At 39.7% G+C, this 18,334-nt stretch overlaps 1 protein-coding gene across 2 annotated transcripts in view; it reads right to left on the bottom strand.

Moving 5' to 3' along the window:
- Positions 1 to 18,334, bottom strand: part of iqsec3a (IQ motif and Sec7 domain ArfGEF 3a) — a 118,806-nt gene that overhangs the window by 54,137 nt on the left and 46,335 nt on the right. The window lies entirely within an intron of this gene.

The raw sequence follows: 18,334 nt of genomic DNA, 5'->3' as shown, positions 1-18,334 counted from the left end.
CTTATTGGTCTCTGATTTGCTGTAATGTTGTTTCTATGTGGATGAAGTCATATCTAGTCTCAGATATGAAGTGATATATGTTTCCGATAAAGCAAACCTTTTATGAAAGGTGGTACAATACAAGAGAATTCTTTACCGTGTTAGCATGCTAACATTTGATGATTAGCACTAAACAGAAAGTACAACTGAATCTTATTCACTTTTCAAGTATTGAATTTTTCACCTGATGATGGCGCTTGATGAAAAGTTACGGTATCACCACCATCATTACAATTCAGCCTGGCGGTGACATAAATGTTTGTGCTGAATTTCGTGGCAGTTTTTTGAGATATTTCACTCAAAACCACAAAAGTTAAACTCATGATAGCGCTAGAAAAAAACGTCAGGGCATTCACCATCTGGAAACCATGAATGCCTGTACAATATGTTGTGCCAGTCCATCTAGTAGATGGAGATATTTCACTAGATAATTAAACATTCTGACCTGCTGATTGTGCTATATAAAATGTTAGAGAATCACATCAGAATTCATCCCCTAAGCACCATGAATGCCTGTACAACATTTCATGGAAATCCATCTGGTAGCTGTTGAGCTATTTCAGACTGAACATAAGTATTGGATAGACAGATCAACATTAACATCAGTAGAGCTACGCTGCTAGCACGGCTAATACATTTTTTTAATAGTTACATGCAAAAATAAATCAACATTTATAGCAAAATATATAATGATAATCAATTACCTGGACTCTGTCTCTGTGTGAGTAAGTGAGACAACATTTTTTAAAATTGGTCCAGTATTGAGCGAACCCGCTGCGATCAGCAGCAGCCAAACAGGGTTGCAATGTAATCCTTGTAGGTAATTGCGCCCGGTCAAAGTAAGTTCACTAAAGTGCTTCTTTTTGCCACTGACAGAGTCAGATTGTTATTTTAAGTGTTTGACAACATTATGGAAAGGATTGCTTCAGAGATAGATTAAAAAAAGAGTTAAACCTTTTTTGTTTAATCAGACAGTCACTATAACGCTCACGTCAAAGCCACCAGATTTCCTTGACAAAAATAATAATAGCAAAAATTCTTTCCTTTCCACAATGTTGTCAGACACTTGTAATAACAATCAACAGTCAGTGGTAAAAAAAAACACTGTAGTGGATGACGGGGCGCAATTGCCCGCAAGGATTACGTTACAGCCCTGTTTCGCTGACGCCTAATTAGTCACATAGACCCTGAAACATGGGAAACTACGGTCCAGGTTTAAAAAACCCTTATGTCTCAGTAGACTTTCCTGAAAGATCTTGTTGAATTGGAGCCAGAATTACACACTAGTTGACAGTGGCTGTGATAACAGCTCAGTGTGTTATTACCCAGATTAAGATAAGACCCCCCCACCCCCTGTATTGGATATGATGATAAAACTGGAGTCAGAAGGCATAAAATCAGGAAATTCAGGCTGCCATATTCAGTGTGCTGCAGAAGAAAAATCGGCACGATTCTCCCCAGAGTGGGGAGGAGGCTTCAAAGAAACTTTTGGTCTAAACAGCATAATTCTATGTATTCACAGAAGTTGCAGAGACAAGTGATAAGAGTTAACTGGAAGAAATGTAACCTCTACATACCTGCCTAACATTTGTGTGCATTTATGGCTAAAATTAACCATTTTATATAAATGAGTATTAATAAAACTGTGTATCAGTTTATATATCTGCTTATTTCCTGTTCTAGTCCAGAGTGTGTTCTGTGTGTACACAGCCTTAAATCTGAAAAAAAGGATTTAAACACGGCAAAATCCCGCCTGCTTCCTTTTCTTGCATGGGAGGCTCACTTCTCATTTTCATCACACATGGCAGCACATAAGCTTGCAGAGAAAGTATCTTTAGCGGGGATATAGCTTGGTGTGCAACTTCTAAAATAAGAGCTTGTATGAGTAATGAATAATGAATAGAGAAATAAAGTCTGCTTCTTCGACACTCAGCTGCAAGTGAGCCTTTGCTTGTGCGAAAATAGACCTGCCTGGAAAAACAGAAGACTTCTTTTAGTCATTTGGTAGAACGACCATCTCTGCTCACAATGTTTCTGCTCATTGTTGTGAATCTAAATGTAGTCTCTCCTATTTGCATTTCGCTAGAGCACTTGTTATGGTGAGAGATAATCTGACGACCAATGGGCTGGATTTAAGTCTAAATTCTGATAAGAGAGCCAAAAAGAAGTTACAAACACTGTGGATAAAGTGTTCAAAAGGGATTATTTGTGAGCGGACGCAGTAAATAAACCACCATGTGTCTGAATGCAGTCACTGATAACATAATATATGCATGTGTGGATATATGTGTAAAGAATATGTGTGCATCTGCTGAAGAGTCATTGTAAACTTCAACAACTCCAACCTCTGAGTCTGTCACTCACACTCTCTCTCTTTCAACTTTTCTCATCCTTATTCCTTTCATCCATTTTGTCAAGCTTTCTGTCATCCTCTCTGTCCAACCATCTCTCCCACACACACACACCCTGCCACTCTGTCCTCCACCAGGTAAGGAGATTGAGCGGTTCCAGGTGTCAACGTGACTGACGAGGCGGAGACAAGCCCTGGATGCTGCCTCTCTCTCTCCTCTCATCTTTCCATGCATCAGTATTGGAGACGGATGAGCGCAGTGGCCTCCATGCTTTCCATCCAGAATATAATTTTGCCGTCCTTCTGACATCTCCTAAAAGGCTAAAAAAGGCTGGTACTGTAATCTGGTGTGAGTTCAGGTCTGTCTGCTGGTGGTGCATGTTAGTGTGTCACCCGGGCAACTACTTGCAATACCAGACCTGCAAAGCAAATGTCCACTAGTGTTAATTGAGTCCATGGATTATAAGGAGTCTTAATTAATTGCAGTGCAATATGGATTTACAACTGTGAAATTTAGCAGGACATGGAAACCCTAAATTCAAAATCTGATGGGATGAAAAAAATATGTAAACATGATTTCAAAGTATCTGTGTCATTCTGTGCTTGGCTGCAAACCATTTCCATCTGTGCAGCTTATCCAACTGTTAGAGTCAAGTGTGCCATTTTGCAGCATTGCAGGGACGTGAACCATACTGTATTTGTGCTGAGTATGTGTGAATATAGTGTGTTCTCACAGACGGTTTTGAATATGGTTTCTCTATATGTGTATCTGAGCACAAGCCCTTTGTGCTTTGTGGAGGAAGACATATTTCCAACAATGAAAAATACTTAATTACAGGTAAAATGGCCATAAGCTGATTCTGAACGGCCGTGAGATGATTAATGTGGTGAGAAAAATAAAAAAAATCTACAACACAAATCTTCATGATTTTTTTTCTGACTTTTCTTTAATCTTTGTTTTTATGTGAAATATTAGATAGTTTTACCTCTTTGGAGCCTCAATAAGTTATTTAAGCGAAACCACCTGAGGTGGTCAGATAGATGTAGTGGAGTAAGAAGTACAATATTTCCTTCTCAAATGTAGTATTAAGTATAAAATGGCATTAAATAGAAAATGTAAGTAGTAGAAAATAACACAAAGTACATCTGCCCCTTCTACAATTGCTTTCTCCAACTGCTCAAGCATTAAAATAAGGTGACGCTTACAACAAAAAAGGTAAAGAATAATGACACGATAAACATGATACCAAGAAATCCTATCACCAGTCTCTCTCTCTAAATTCTCTGAACTCTTTCAAACTTGTGGCCCTCTTAGTTTCCCCCTTAAGAGCCTCCTGAGTGGCTTAGTTTCAGAGTCGCTCCCTTTTTGAGCCCCAGCAAAAGAACATCAAGGAGATGCATTTTGGAGATGCTGCATTCTCTCTGTTCTTATCCATTACTTCTGCTGCAGAGTGAAAAGGAGCAGAAGGGCACCAGCAAAGACATCATTCAGCTCTTCTGGCATTAAGTATCACAGACTGTGGAAAACAGTGAAGTTGCATCACAGGTTTTAAAGGGATATTGTGAAGACTAGGACATGGGTTTACTGTTCACCGACATGTTGGCTGTTTGTTGGAACCAAGAATTTATATTGTAAGAAATGCATAATTCTTCTCCTATGTGCTACATACAGTATGTTTATTTTTAGATGTTGCCATTTTGTGATGGGACAGCCTGAGATGTCTGTGGGTTTTAGCTTAAAGGTATGTTTTCACATTTTTGGGAAATAAGTAACCAGCAGCAAAGCAACAAGTGGAGAATCCAGGAAGTCCAGCCAAGAAACAGTCTGGCACATAATGTTGTTTTTACACTTCGTTGTTGAAATGATGTGTTTAGTAGTGAGTTTAGTTTTTAGAGCTGCTGGTAGGATAATTCTCTTAGCTTCAGACAGACCTGAGCTAACAGTTTTCATTTAAATATAATAGTATTTAGCCATTTTAAAAGTAAGAGCTGAAAAGACAGATGTATATGGTTGAATTTTTTTCCATTGTATGTATCTCAAAATGTATTCAACAACCAGGCCGAGTGGCACCTTTGGGAGGGAGAGTAAAATCCTAATAAAATTGAGTCCCAGCACTGACTACAGCCACTGAGCATCTGTTGCACTGTGTAAGGGTGATGACATCTGACAGGAAGACCACTGTCTTTATGCAGGAGCGCCGCTGATTATGTCTTCAGCGTGAACTCAGACGCCGTGGGCTGCTTCGACTTTCATTAACCTTGATCGCAGAGGTTTTTGCTGCATCATTACCGTGGAGGTGTGCGGCAGCAGAGATGAGATCTCGGGCTGTGTGAATAGTGGGGTTCAAAGGGTCTATCCTCTGGTGAACTGCAGCCAAAGAGTTGCTGAAGAGGGCATTATGTGAGGAAAACCACATCAGCAGAAGTCAAAGCAAATGAGATCCCTGAAGCTCCCTGCTATAACTTCTTGCGCGAGAAAGTAATTTTATTTCATCTTAGACACGGATTTTATGTATTTCACATATAGGAGAATTATTTATATTGAAATATTTGTAGCCCACATATTTATTTCACGTTCTGTTCTATTTTCTGCCCCTCAAAAGCATTCCTCTTGAAAACCAAGCAGGAATCAATCTTACACTAAATCCCTCTTCCTTTCCTGCTTCCCCTATATCTGATTCTCATACTGCTCATAGACAATTAATCAGTTCATCAGGCAGAACATAAGGGTAGACAGGAGGGCAGAACCTTCTGCATAAATAAGCATATTTCTTTCTTACGATGCATGGAGAGGGTAATGTATGGGGTAAATTTGCTGAATACCTCACCAGAGTCTATTTGAAATTCATCACAGTCTCTGAAAGCAGGAAACACGATTCAGACTGTGACTTTCATCCATTCAAAGTTTGATTACATTAATTTCACCATGCTATCACGCTGCATTATTTCCCTTAACAATGAACAAATCTCTGAGAAAAAGACAAAAATTAAAAATTAAAATTATGTATTTCAGGTAATTCACTTCAATCTCACACTTTCAACATTTCAAACTGAAAAAAAGCTGCTGTGTCACAGTGGCACAAGTTCAGTTTAGCACCCTTGCCATTTCTCTGCAGACTGAAAATCATTTTCATTCCAGTTCATTTAAGAAGCTCACACCTGATTTAAAAAAAAAACCCAACCTATTAAAATATACAATGTCATCTTCAAATTAGCATCAAAAAGACTGTTGTTCTCTCTAATCACAGGGTCAAGTTGAGTCGTTTTTGAGTCACTGTTAGCAATCATAAAGAGAACATAACATAATTTCCTCCTTCTGTTCGTTAATCTATAACCCATAACCTAGCACCTTGTAAACCTCCATGTGAACATGTATTAACAGTGGTTCACGGATGGGATACTCCACTGACTTTCACTTATTTTGTGTCACTTTTAAAATATAATATGCTTGTGTGAGCGATCAGGGCTACAGTTGGAGATTCCGAGTGTTTGTGTGTGTGTGTGTGTGTGTGTGTATGGGCAGTGGGGAAAGTAATCTGTTTACTAGGAGATGTGGTATAACAGTATGGATATAGTATGTGTGTTGCATTAGGAATGAGGAGATGAGGCAGAGCTTGAGGGTGACAGAGATACAGAGACAAAGCTCTGTACAAAAGATCCATGATGTTAAAGACTCGAAATATGGGCATGTAGGCAAGGAGGATCTAAGGAGGGGCACCAAGCTGCATTGTGGGAATTACAGGATCCACCATGTTTGAGACTTGACATACACAAGGGACTAGAAGTCAAGATATCTCAGACTCTGCTGAAGTACCTCTTTAAGTTAAAGGAAACCACACCAAAGGAAAGCACACAAAATTACTGGGCCACCCTGTATAGTAGAAATTACATAAATTAGTTCATATTGAACTAAACTGCAACAGCGAATACGTTTTCGAAGGAAATATTACATTTTATATTTACAGAGTGAGGAAATGTTAATTACCATATCTGTCAAGTTGCAAAAAAGGTTGATACTAAATGTATCAGTAACATGTTCAATAAATTTCATTTGTTTCCTGCCAAAATATCTGATCTTACAAAACAATATCCTCTTGTAGTGACTTCAGCAATTAGGGCTGTGCGATATGACTAAAATCTCATATCTCGATTAAAGAATAGAAATACATATCCCAATATAGAATTTTTTTTGTAAATTCAAAGAAATATTATGAATCACTGTTGGAATTTCCAACAGTAACTCATAATAACCATTTCTCTTCATCATAAAGGTGGGGTATGTAATTCCGGAGAAATCACCACGACAAATACCATGATATAGAGTATACAACAATACAGCAAGTAATCTAACTAATGTTGAGGTCCAGACGGTCCCGGGGCAGCACAGCTTCAGACAGCGATACTGACAACTCTCCTGCTGCTATAGCAAACATCACAACAACAGCATGTCTTGATAAACTAGAAACTAAGCTGAATGTCTGCAAGTCATTAAACGTTACCTGACACACACATCATGGCAGGAACTGCTGGAATAGTGTTGTGTGGCTCGTCCATACAACATACTTCTCCCTTAATGAGCTCCTCGTTTTTGCTTGCATGGTCTGAGTCCTCCTGTTCAGTTTTACCCATTCTTCACTCCATGATTGTTTATTCTGAATGCAAATTTCTTCCCTGCAACACTGGCAAGGGTAGAAGAACAAGTTAGTTTTAAGTTGGATATTAGCTTTCAGTTAGATGTTTGACAGATGTTTGTCGAATATCCAACTTAAAACTAACTTCACTGCGGTGGAAAGCATCATCTGTTTGAAAAAACAGTACCATAAAGTGTGGAATTTGCAACACAATGAAATAAATCATAATGTAACTGCAGACAGGAGTTTGCATGTGAACCTCAGACTCTGGTGTCAAAGCCGAATGCCAGCATCAGCCTGCTAACATCCTCATAGTGGCAATGTTAACATGGTAATTAGCAGGTTATTTGTAGGTTTAATGTTTCATGTACCATGTTCACAATCTTAGTTTAGCATGTTGTTAGCATGCATTTGCAAATTAGCACTAAGCACATAGTACAGCTGGGGCTGATGTGAATGCTGTAGACCAAATACCTGCAAAAACCAGGGAATCAGCAAAGTCATCACACTTCATCCTGAGAATGTGTATATCGAATTTCATGGCAATCCATCCAACAGTTGTTGAGATATTGCACACTTGGTGTTTTGGCAGTATGGTACAAGAGGACAGGCCCTTTAGTGAGAATAAATGCCTAAAATATAAGTTAAATAGTAGTAGCAATATCTCTCTGGAATGAAATACATCCATCTCCGTAATCAACAGATGAAAAGCCATATATCTTGTCTTTGAGCCGCTGTTTTCTATGATCAAGGTCATATGGAAACATGCATCAGCTACCCCCACACATCTGCAGCACCCTCACACCCATAAGAACCATCCTCATGTTTCACAGCAGACAATAAAGTCCAGAACAGGACTGAGGAAACATTTCGCATACTTTCTGCATATTGTGTAATCTCCGGAGAGCCGGCAGCACATTCTTGGCCATGTTGACTCAAGCTTTAGCGTATAATGGTTAACAAATATAGCCATGACATGTTTAAATCATGAGATATGCACTGAATGACTCATGAGGCTAAGAGTATCTGTGCTTTTTTTTCTTTGCACAAGGACAACAACTCCAAGCCTCTGCACTTGTGTTTGAATTAAATCATGCTTGGGGAAAGGTCATTTTGAAACATCATACAATGATCAGATAAACATTGAAAAAATGATGTAAACTCTTCTTTCATTCAAAAACTGAAAGAATTGGGTAATAAAATGTATTATTAAAATGATAATTAAAACTATGCTACTACACCAAATTCTAACCTATGAAATTCACCTTGAGCAGACATGCAGTGGTAGGTGGTATCCTTTCTGTGCTTTCTGCTCCCCTCATGTGATCATGCTGAGGTGATGGATTGGTTATGGAAATGCTAATCAATACTGCGGTCCCTTAGGCGGGACGACGTACCTCATAAATAGCACTATTTAGCAAGAAGTGGGGAGAAGAGAAGAGTGGAAAACTGGCAGTTTGTAATTCTGTTTTTTCATATATAATCCATAGATTCTGAGCACTGGGATTTGACTGTAGAAGACTGAGATCAATTTTGGCTAGTTTATGTCTCTGAAAAGTAGAGAATCAGCCTTTGGCTCTGCCCGAAATCCCATGCAGGCACTCGGTTCTTTAATGGAGGGCCAGTGATCAGTATCACAGTGTGAGCCGGTTGAGGTGAGACTACAAAACATGACACGGCAGACTCAAGTTTCTTGCCTCCTGATGCCGGTTTTTAGTTTTAGTGTTGAGTTTTAAAACTGAACGAGGATAGTCGTCTTTAAGGATTTAGGAACACATACAGTATGCAAGTATATACACACAGACCAGTATAACCCACAGGTAACATCAATGTAACATCTTTCCAGCAACAACAGAGCACACACACAGTATAAAAAACAGGTTGGGCTCGTGAAATATGCAAGACAGGATTTCAAATTGAATCTCTTCAAAAGCCGATGCCCCGGGATGTGGGTAAAATGGAGGGAGAGAATGAAAGAGAGAGGGGGAGATAGCAGCAGGGGAAATTGCTTTGCGGATTTATGGTTGACACACTATACAGATCTATACCCAACCCAGCACTCATGGGCAGGACTTCAAGGATGGAAAATCACATTCACAACGTAATTCAGTGTCACAGAATGTCATTTATAAATCTGGTCTAATCTGATCATCACTATCTGCTAAAAAAATATGTTTCTACACTAAAATACTATAGTACCTTTTAGAAGAAGCATTAATTGCTGCCTGAATTACATACACCGTCAACGTTGTTTTGTTTTTTCCAATTAAGAAAGTTACTGTTGTACAAGTCACAAGTAAGTCTTGTCTATAAGGTCTCAAGTTAAGTCCATGTTATTATGCACCAAATGTAGTGCAATTACTTTTTATTTGCAAAAGGATTTTTGCAAAGAAAAAGTATTGAGTGAAGTCAAGTCAAGTCAAGTCATCAGATTCATGAATCTGAGTCTGACTTGAGTCGAGATCATCCATCCTGGAGATTTTGTGTCCTTCATCCCAGATGTTGTTAGTTATTGGCTACTAACATGCTGACCTTGTCCAAGTGCTTGTACATTGGCAATTTGCAGATTTATTCAGTATAAAGGTTTCCCCATTATGTTGAAAATGTATTTGCTAATGCAAATTAGTTGTATATAAACATGATTTCTAGGAGACATGGTGGAGGAGACATTCTTCCTTGCCTGAGGCCTTTTTGCTTTTAGTGGGTAAACCATGCAATGCCGTGTATAGTGTGTTAGGTACGTAAAGCCTGCTTTAGATTGTCATTGTCCTTTGTCTTGTCTCACACTGCTTCTTATTCACATCTTGTTACATATAAGAATCACTATGCTATTTTTATACCTTGTGGCAAAAGCATCTTTTTATGGGCGCCTAACAGAGAGGCAGAAAGAAAAGGGAGTGTTCAAGAACAATGCCCGAAGAAAGGATTCAGCTTCTTCGCCTCACTGTGAGTGGAACAAACAATTGAGCTGTCCCCCCACCCCAATGATTTCACAAGCTAATTGCCTATTATGTGGCCCGTCAGGGGGAAATAACAACTGTGCTTTTTCCTTATTTGGCTCACTTCCTTTTTCACATATTTAAAAATATCCTCAGGCAGTTTCCTGATGTACAAGTCTCTTGTTTGAATTGGACTTAAGCAACACAGTTCAATACTTCAAAGATCACATGGCAGAGGCTCTATGTTGATGAACATCAATGATGTTGCTCTATGATGCGAAAACACAGGAGCTTGGAAAGTACTGGAGATGGTTCAGACATAGCTGAACATGTCTGAATTGTTTTTAGGGGATACAAAATATATTTAACAAAACAACTGTGCACACAGTTTATGAGTGTATTGATTCAGCGACTCTACAGTAACTTGCTGCACGGATCTTATTGAAGTTATCACAATATTGACTCAAAAGGATGGGAAACTAACAATCTGTAATTATTAAGGAAACTTCTCATTTGACATTGATGTATTAAGGCTTAAAATAGTATTTTACGGTTTGCAGGTTCAAGCTGAATGGATAAATTGAACATAATGAACACGTAATTGAACAATTTTCATGGTCTGAGTGGGAGCCTGACGAGACATTGAAAGAGATGGAGAGAGATTGAGAACAGATCTTTTGGCAAATCGCAGTGTATCATGTTATATGTCATAAACAATGCTTGATTGACACGCACTCACATTTACAAAGACGCTGTCACTGGTGGTCCCCGCCACTACTGTGTAAATCCATTGAGGGTAAAGGGGTGACGTGACATCATAACTGTCACATTTTCCAGCTAGTACAGTAACTGATTTATTGTAATTCACTGCACAGTGGTTAGGATCAAAGTGCAGGTTGTCAACCCCAATTTGACAGCCCCAGTTATATGTTAGCTGCATGCTCAGGAAGGTTGTAATAGAGATGTGAAAGTGAAATGGGAGACTCGAAAAACCCACTGGTGAGAGATGAAGACCTAACAGATCTCTTAGGAAAGAGTATTTTGTAATTTTTTGCTGCTGTTTGTCCTGTTTGTGGCTAAAATTGGACTAAACATGAGTTTTAACTAGCCCAATAAAACATTAAATACTGATTAGTGTGAAACATTATTTTGTTGTTGCCCACAGATGAGCACTGTTCCGGCTCTCTGTCGGCTACAGCAGGGGCACATGGGTATCTTAGGCTACGTTCAGACTGCAGGCCAATGTGACTCAGATCTGATCTTTTTATGACAGTGTGAACAGGCCAAGTTGTTGTGGTGGCAGCCCGGCTGACGGTGAGTGTCCTGGCTTTTTCTCCTTTTTGTCTGTGATTCTGTTTTTTCCCTGGTTTTCTCCGTTCTGCCTGCCTCCCTGTGTGTTCCTTCTCTCTCTCTCTCCCTCTGCTCCTGAGCCCAGCCAACGACCCGCACCTGCACCTCGTCAGCCACCTCCTCTGCCTGCCACACCTGCCAGCAATCAGCCTCATCTCCAACAGTTCTTCTACTCCAGTCAACGCCGGCTTGATTGTCGTTGCTCCTTACCAGGTGCCACCTCTACGTTCAAGCTCACATGTATTTTGATTTCTTCCAATTTCCCCGTGCTTTGTCTCTGCTGTCACTAACCTTGTCTCTTTGTCTGTTTCCCTCCCAGGTTCACTCACTTTTGTCGTCCGTTCAGTCGGCTGGGCTCATCCTCTGGTCCTCTCCTCCCCGGACTTCCCCCACGGCGTCCTCCCAGTTCCCCCTCGCCTCCTCGCTTCCTCGGCCCCAGTGTTCCCTGGCTCTCTGGTCCCAGTCTCCTCGGTTTCCCCGTGCCAGTGTTTTCCCGGCATCCACCTCTCCCTCCACTCCAGTCCCTCAAGCCCTTTTCCCTCAATAAATCTCATTTGCTCTGAGCGCTGCATTTGGGTCTTCTCTGTCCCCACACCACCTTTAACACCAAGTCACATGGAATCTGATCTTTTCCAGTTCGGAATTGGGCTACTTCCATATGTGGTCCAAATCCGATACAGATCGGATCTCTTTAAAATGCGACCTGAGTGTCCAAACTCAGGTCGCATTTTATGCGACTTTGACGTCACTGTAGAGCAGCTGTTCTGCTGTAGACGGAGCCGCGCTGAATGAAAAAAGATCCACAAAAAGCCATAATTAAACATGTGGCTCTCTTCCTTCTCTAGCTCGCTATCATCTGCTCACAAATTCCCTTTCTTACACCTGAAATCCACCAGACCGCGAGCTCTCTTCTGAGTTATGTGCATGCTACTTTTCTGAGCAGACACAGTGGGGCGTCGTGTTATTCTTCTGTGCATGCGGATCACTTTCAGGCCGTGGATAGTTCACACTGGAGTCTGCAGTCTGAACAACCTTAGATATTGTGTCAACCAGGTGTCAACAGGGCTGTTGGCCACAAAGTAACAAGCGTGCATGCTCTTTTGCCCTTTTTTTGTTTTATAGTATAGATGAAGATAATGGAAGTTGCAGTCACAAGGAGAGGGTAAGTGTAGCTGGTGCTACGGAGAAAGAGAAATCTCACATGTGCATTGCACAGACAGATGTGATGAGATGAATTAAATTAAATAGCATTGTATGTAATGGATCAATGGATTCCTAACTCCTAATTTCACTTTATTGATGGATAGCCCCTTTAGATGCAGCAGTTGCAGAATGGAGTTTGCTTACAATGAATGATGGAGATCTACATGAATATAAATTAATCTGCCATTGTTGGAACCTTTTTGGTTAGTTCACATATGAGTAGACCTATGCAAGTATTATGAACTGGTTTAAGATTGGCAGAGGTCAATTGGAATATAGGGATGACACGCACCTCTGTTGACCAATCAGATTTAAGCAGTATTTGAATGAGAATCTAATGACAGTTGGTGGATATTTTGCTTATGATGCCAAGCAACTGTCAATCAAATCTGATCAAACCACACCCATGCAGTTCTGATGAGTTTTGGGGTATTAAACTCTTAATGCCAACATGTTGAAGTATTTCCCCAAGATATACACATTCACAATGGCAAAGAGCCACACAGACAGATATGAAAAATAGATGAAGGAAAATCTGAGTTTCTACCAATTCAAAGGATTCATTAAAGGACAGCATGCAAGGCCATTTGAGGTAGTAGTGCCTGTTGGTCGGTTACATGATCCTGTACATGATCCTCCTCCACGGAAATCTTGAATAACAAGATCAAATTTCCTTGATTGCACTCTGACCTATTATGAGTTCACTTCAGAAGTGATTCTTTTATTACTCATGCATTTATTAAATGGGAGAAGACGAGCCGCCCACGACACACACCATGATCCGGAATCTCCCGGGAGCTCCTTCATTTCATGTCAGGCGAGCATGCACAAATAGATATTACCCTTTCAAATGTGACCAAATTTCTCTTGGAATCAAGTTTTTTATGGTGTTTATGTAAGCCATTTGTTTCTGATTGAGCTCTTATATTAGTGGAATTCAAGCCACCACTCAAAATCTATCTTTTGAGTAAAAAAAAAAGACTTGAAAGCTGGCTGTTAAAGTTTAGAGTAAGGGGGTGTTTCATAACATAAAATTGGTTAATTTTGACTTAAATTGACCAGAACTGTAATTGTCAGTCCATTCACTATCAATTTGTACTTTATAGCAATACTAAGCTACTACTAAAGAATTTGGAGGGTGTTTTTTTCACCTTTCAAAACCAAAAGCACACACGCAAAAGTGTAAGGAATTAATTAAACTGCCTGTTTAAACAGTTTTTATCAGGTCTAATGTAAGTTGTAAACGTTTGCATGCTTGGCAAACTAGTACAAACAGTAGTAAACTAGAATTATTTCCAATCTAACTATATAATTTAGTGGGGTTACAGGTTACGTTAGAAATATACTCATTCAGGACTGGAACATTCACCCCGTGGTAGCCAAGATGCTATTTTAGAGTAAAACATTGCAATAAATAAAGGGAATAAATAAAGCATTGTTGTTTATCCAAGAATTTTTTTTTTTTTTGCCTCGGACAGGTTTAGCAGTCTTTTAGCATTATATCATTTACGTAGCAATCAATGGTATATTTAAGACTCTTACCTTTTACGGGGTTTACATTTTACTACAAATCAGCTGGCAACATTAAAAAGTCAGTTTGAGACCATTTTTAGACTTTAGCATTAGCTTACATTAGCTAGCTGGTTGTCGGCTAGAAATGAGAAGTCTGCAGGCACAACAACATTACTAATTCACAGTATGTCAATTCAATTAAAGAAGAAAAAGGTCCAGCAACATGGCAGTGGTGGAAACAGATAAACAGTGAACAAAGTGGAAGAAGATTAAAGCTGCTCATCATGAGCTGGAAAAGGTGGATGGAAAGACAGGTGGACAGGAAGATGAACTGGGTACATTACACGAGTTGTCAGACCATCCAGGGAAATCAGAAGCAGCTGCTGACATGGAGATAAATCCAGACTTTCATTACATTCAGAAAGGGAAATGGGAATGATAATATTCATGTTGGGAGGTCGACGTTGCCTAAGAATATCCATGGACACACTGATATTTCAGAATGGGACAGTGAGAAGACGAAGCCTTTTCAGGTGCAGAAAAAACTTTACAAATGGAATAGAAAGGCTCACAGACATGTCATGGAAAATGAAAATGAAATGAAATTGCGACAGCCGAAATATTAACAAGATGCTGCGAGTGAGAAATTTCCTGGATGTTGAGGAATGACTTTGCTGTATGGAGGAAGAAGATGAGCTCTGAGAGGATTATCAATACAGTACTGAAAAAGAGATTATATCTAAAACAAACAGAGGGGAGACAAGTGGGGGGGAATGGAAATTTACCAATTTCCAGAATGATTTAGACAGAAATGATGGGAGGCAGGCTGGGATATTAAAATGGATCAAGCGCTGTGGTGTATTAGGATTTGGACAGATTCTAGCACATTAAGAGACAACCATAACACTGTGAATGTAAGACAAAAGCAAGGGACTGATTTAGTAATTGTGCTAGGTCCTAACTATACTTTCCCATTGACTTTTTCTGAAAAGAATGGGATGTGTTAAACCGTCTTAAAAACACTTTTTGGCCACTCTGGGAGGCTCAGCAAGCTGTAAACACAACATTGGCATATTGCCTATTTACATATCCAAAAGATACAGAGCTACATAATCAGTGTTGGGAAAGTTACTCAGAAATTGTAATATTTTACTAGTTACTTATCACTCCTTTTAAAAAGTAATATTATTACTTCACTTATTACTGGGTGATAAAAGTAACTAGTTATGTTACTCCTTACGTTACTATATTACTTTCCAGTGTTTCCCACAGAATGAAGCGAGGGGGGGTGGGGTATTCTAACTTTGGGCAGGTTTGTGCAGCGGTGTTTGAGAGAGAGAGAGAGAGAGAGAGAGAGAGAGAGAGAATGAGTGAGAAAGAGGGAGCGAGCGAGGAGGTGCTGCACAAATGTATGCTCCTCAATACAGCTCCTCAATCAAATATGATTTTAAATACACCTAGTTAAAAAATTTGAAAATCAATACGTGGCGGTCAGTGTTGATAATTATTCAAATTATAAGCTAATTATGGGAAGCACTGCTTTCACCACCACTCCCCTTCACCCCCAAACAAAGCAGTCTCTCTCGACTTTTTAACTAATATCATATTCATAACAGCAGCAAGGAGTGTGGTTTTCACAAAGCATATAGCCTAGGCCTAACGTTTCTTAAAACCAGCGGCTGAAAAAAAAAATAAAACAAGTAAATCCCGACTATTAAACAGCTTCTTTTCCGCACATATAGTCTCTTTATAAGAACAGTATTAAGTAGGTACAAAACGTTACGTTAACACCACTCTCTCCTGACGAGTCCAAGCATCAGTGGCAGTAGCTGCTGGAGTTTCTTTCTCTAAGTTTCACATTGCTGTGCTGCTTCAGCAGGTGCTTCAATGCGGTTGAAAGCTTTTTGCTGGTTTACACTAGACGACAATGTTCTTTGCATCAGACTGTGACGCAATAATGGCAGTAGCTACTTACAGCTGTGGAAAGAACGCCTCTCTCCCTCGTTCTCCATTCTTCCTTTAGTTTTGACTATCAGACAAAAGACATGAACAACAAAAGTCAGGTGCCGCTGACCTGCCGCACAGTCGTTGATTCATTTCAAGGATGGTGCGTTCAGTAACGAGTAACGCAGCATTACTTGCATTAGTAACTAGTAATAATATTACTGTTTTAGAAAAGTAATTAGTTACACTACTTAGTTACTGGGAAAAGTAATATTATTACAGTACGCCAACACTGTACATATTTTAGAGTCAAGTTTATAGCCACCTTGTGAATGTAAGTCTAACATTCACTCCCCTTTTAGCTCTGTTTTACCAACTCAAGAGGGAAATATCTGGCTTTTATGCTGTTAGATGCTACACTATGTTCACCAGCTAGTGGCTAACTAGGATGAGAGCAGTCGGGGTGAATTAAATCAGTAAGTTGTGTGTACATAGAAAATAAAAAGTGAGTTTGTTATGTTTGCGATCTTAACTGAATCATAATCCTTCGTAAATCTAATCTAGTGTAAGGCATTTATACTACACTCAGTGTATTTGGATGTTTATATAACAGAAATGGAAAACATCAATCCACTTTCTTACACTGCAATTCTGCTATTGCAAGAACATAGCAATAGCCATGAACATAATATGACACATCATTCATCATTCATCTTCAGCAACTGTAAAAGCCTACTGATTATCACTCACACACACTTCTCTGTCAGTAAAATAAGTATACATAACACTGTCAGGGTGAAAGTTATCCTGTACATACAGAATGATCTGTTTGATCCACGTTTGAAGAGATAACGGGAAAAGACAGCACATTTGGCATCTGATAAAACACATTGTAAGCTCTTCAGTGTATTACACCAGAGTGGGCCTTGATACTACTCATAAATACACACACACATTCATATGCAGACTCAGCACAGCGCAGCCGGATACTTAATGCAGCCAAAAACAGCGGGGGCTCTGGTCTTGTCAAACAATAATACGGGAGGAGCATTAGACAAACATGCACACATATCTGATAAGTACGCTATAAGTTGTTCACTGTTATATACCAAAGACAAGGCAGCTACTTACACTCCATAAATGCAAATACAAGAACATAGCAATAGCCATGAACATAATATGACACATCATTTTTACACACAATAGAGACTCAATTTTTTGTTTTGTTCTTATGAAACTTGACTTTACCATGTTTAAGTAGAGCCTTGCAGTAATTCTGGGGAGGGGCTAGGAAGTTGTTTTAGTTACATGTTACGTACTGTATTACACATTGATAAGAGACAGGATACCTGGGTCTCTAGTGGCTATAAGAATGCCCCACTACTTCCTGCTTTGGCATTGGCAAGCAAACACAGGTCATTTTAAGCTGTTTGAACAAACAACTAATGCTGTCGATTTTTCTGGAGAAGACAGTCTCTGGATTATCTCCAGACTTACAGTGTGAAGTCATTTATTTCCCTTCCTACAGGGTTTATTTGTCACGAGTGCTTGGCGCCACAAAAGACAAAAAATGGAGAGAGAAAGGGGTTGTTTATTGTAACAACAGAGCTGAGGCAGAAGAGGCACGGTTTGGGATCAGATAATGGAGAACGTGCCAAAGATTGAATAGTGCGCTGTTCTCAGGCGCACACGTGCACACACTCGTATACTCCAAATCAGGTTCCCCTCATCGGTGAAATTGCTTTCAAGGGAAGGGTAAAAAAAATGTTTCACTAAGGTGGCCAGTGTTGTGTTTCCATTGACTCTCCACTAGAAAGTGGTGAGATGCTATCCCATCACCGGGCTGATAAGAGCAGGAGAAAATTCAATTACATCTCAGTGAAATGTGAAAGGTTTTTCTTCCAGAGTGAGGGCCTGTCCATGCTTGCATGGACCTTCACGTTTAATCTTTTCTCTGACATTGGTCCACTTTGGAGGTGATGTTAGAGAGCGACCAGACTGGCTGGTAATGTCAAAGCTGGTCTATCTCAAAATGGGCTTAGTGTGCTACTATAGAAGCAGCCTAATGGTGCGTTTTATGATGACCAAATGGGGTGAAAGAGTTTGAATCAAAAAGAGAACACCTGGTCTGCAACAGTGGCTCAATAACAAATCTGACTTCACCAACAATGTCCTTTACATCATAAGGTCAAAACTAAGCTCAACGAGGAGAAGCTACATTAACTTTGAATCATCATGAGTCACTGAAACTATTTTCAGCTTCTTTATCGTTCTGTTCAAGGATTTTTAAGGGCTCTTAATCTTGAAGGTTTCTCTGTGTGTCTTTTCAACATTTTTTTTGTTTTGGGGGGGGGGGGGGGGGGGGG

Source organism: Micropterus dolomieu, linkage group LG16 (genome assembly GCF_021292245.1).
Source record: "Micropterus dolomieu isolate WLL.071019.BEF.003 ecotype Adirondacks linkage group LG16, ASM2129224v1, whole genome shotgun sequence".
Lineage (NCBI taxonomy): Eukaryota > Metazoa > Chordata > Actinopteri > Centrarchiformes > Centrarchidae > Micropterus > Micropterus dolomieu.
This window is presented reverse-complemented; position numbering and strand designations above follow the sequence as displayed.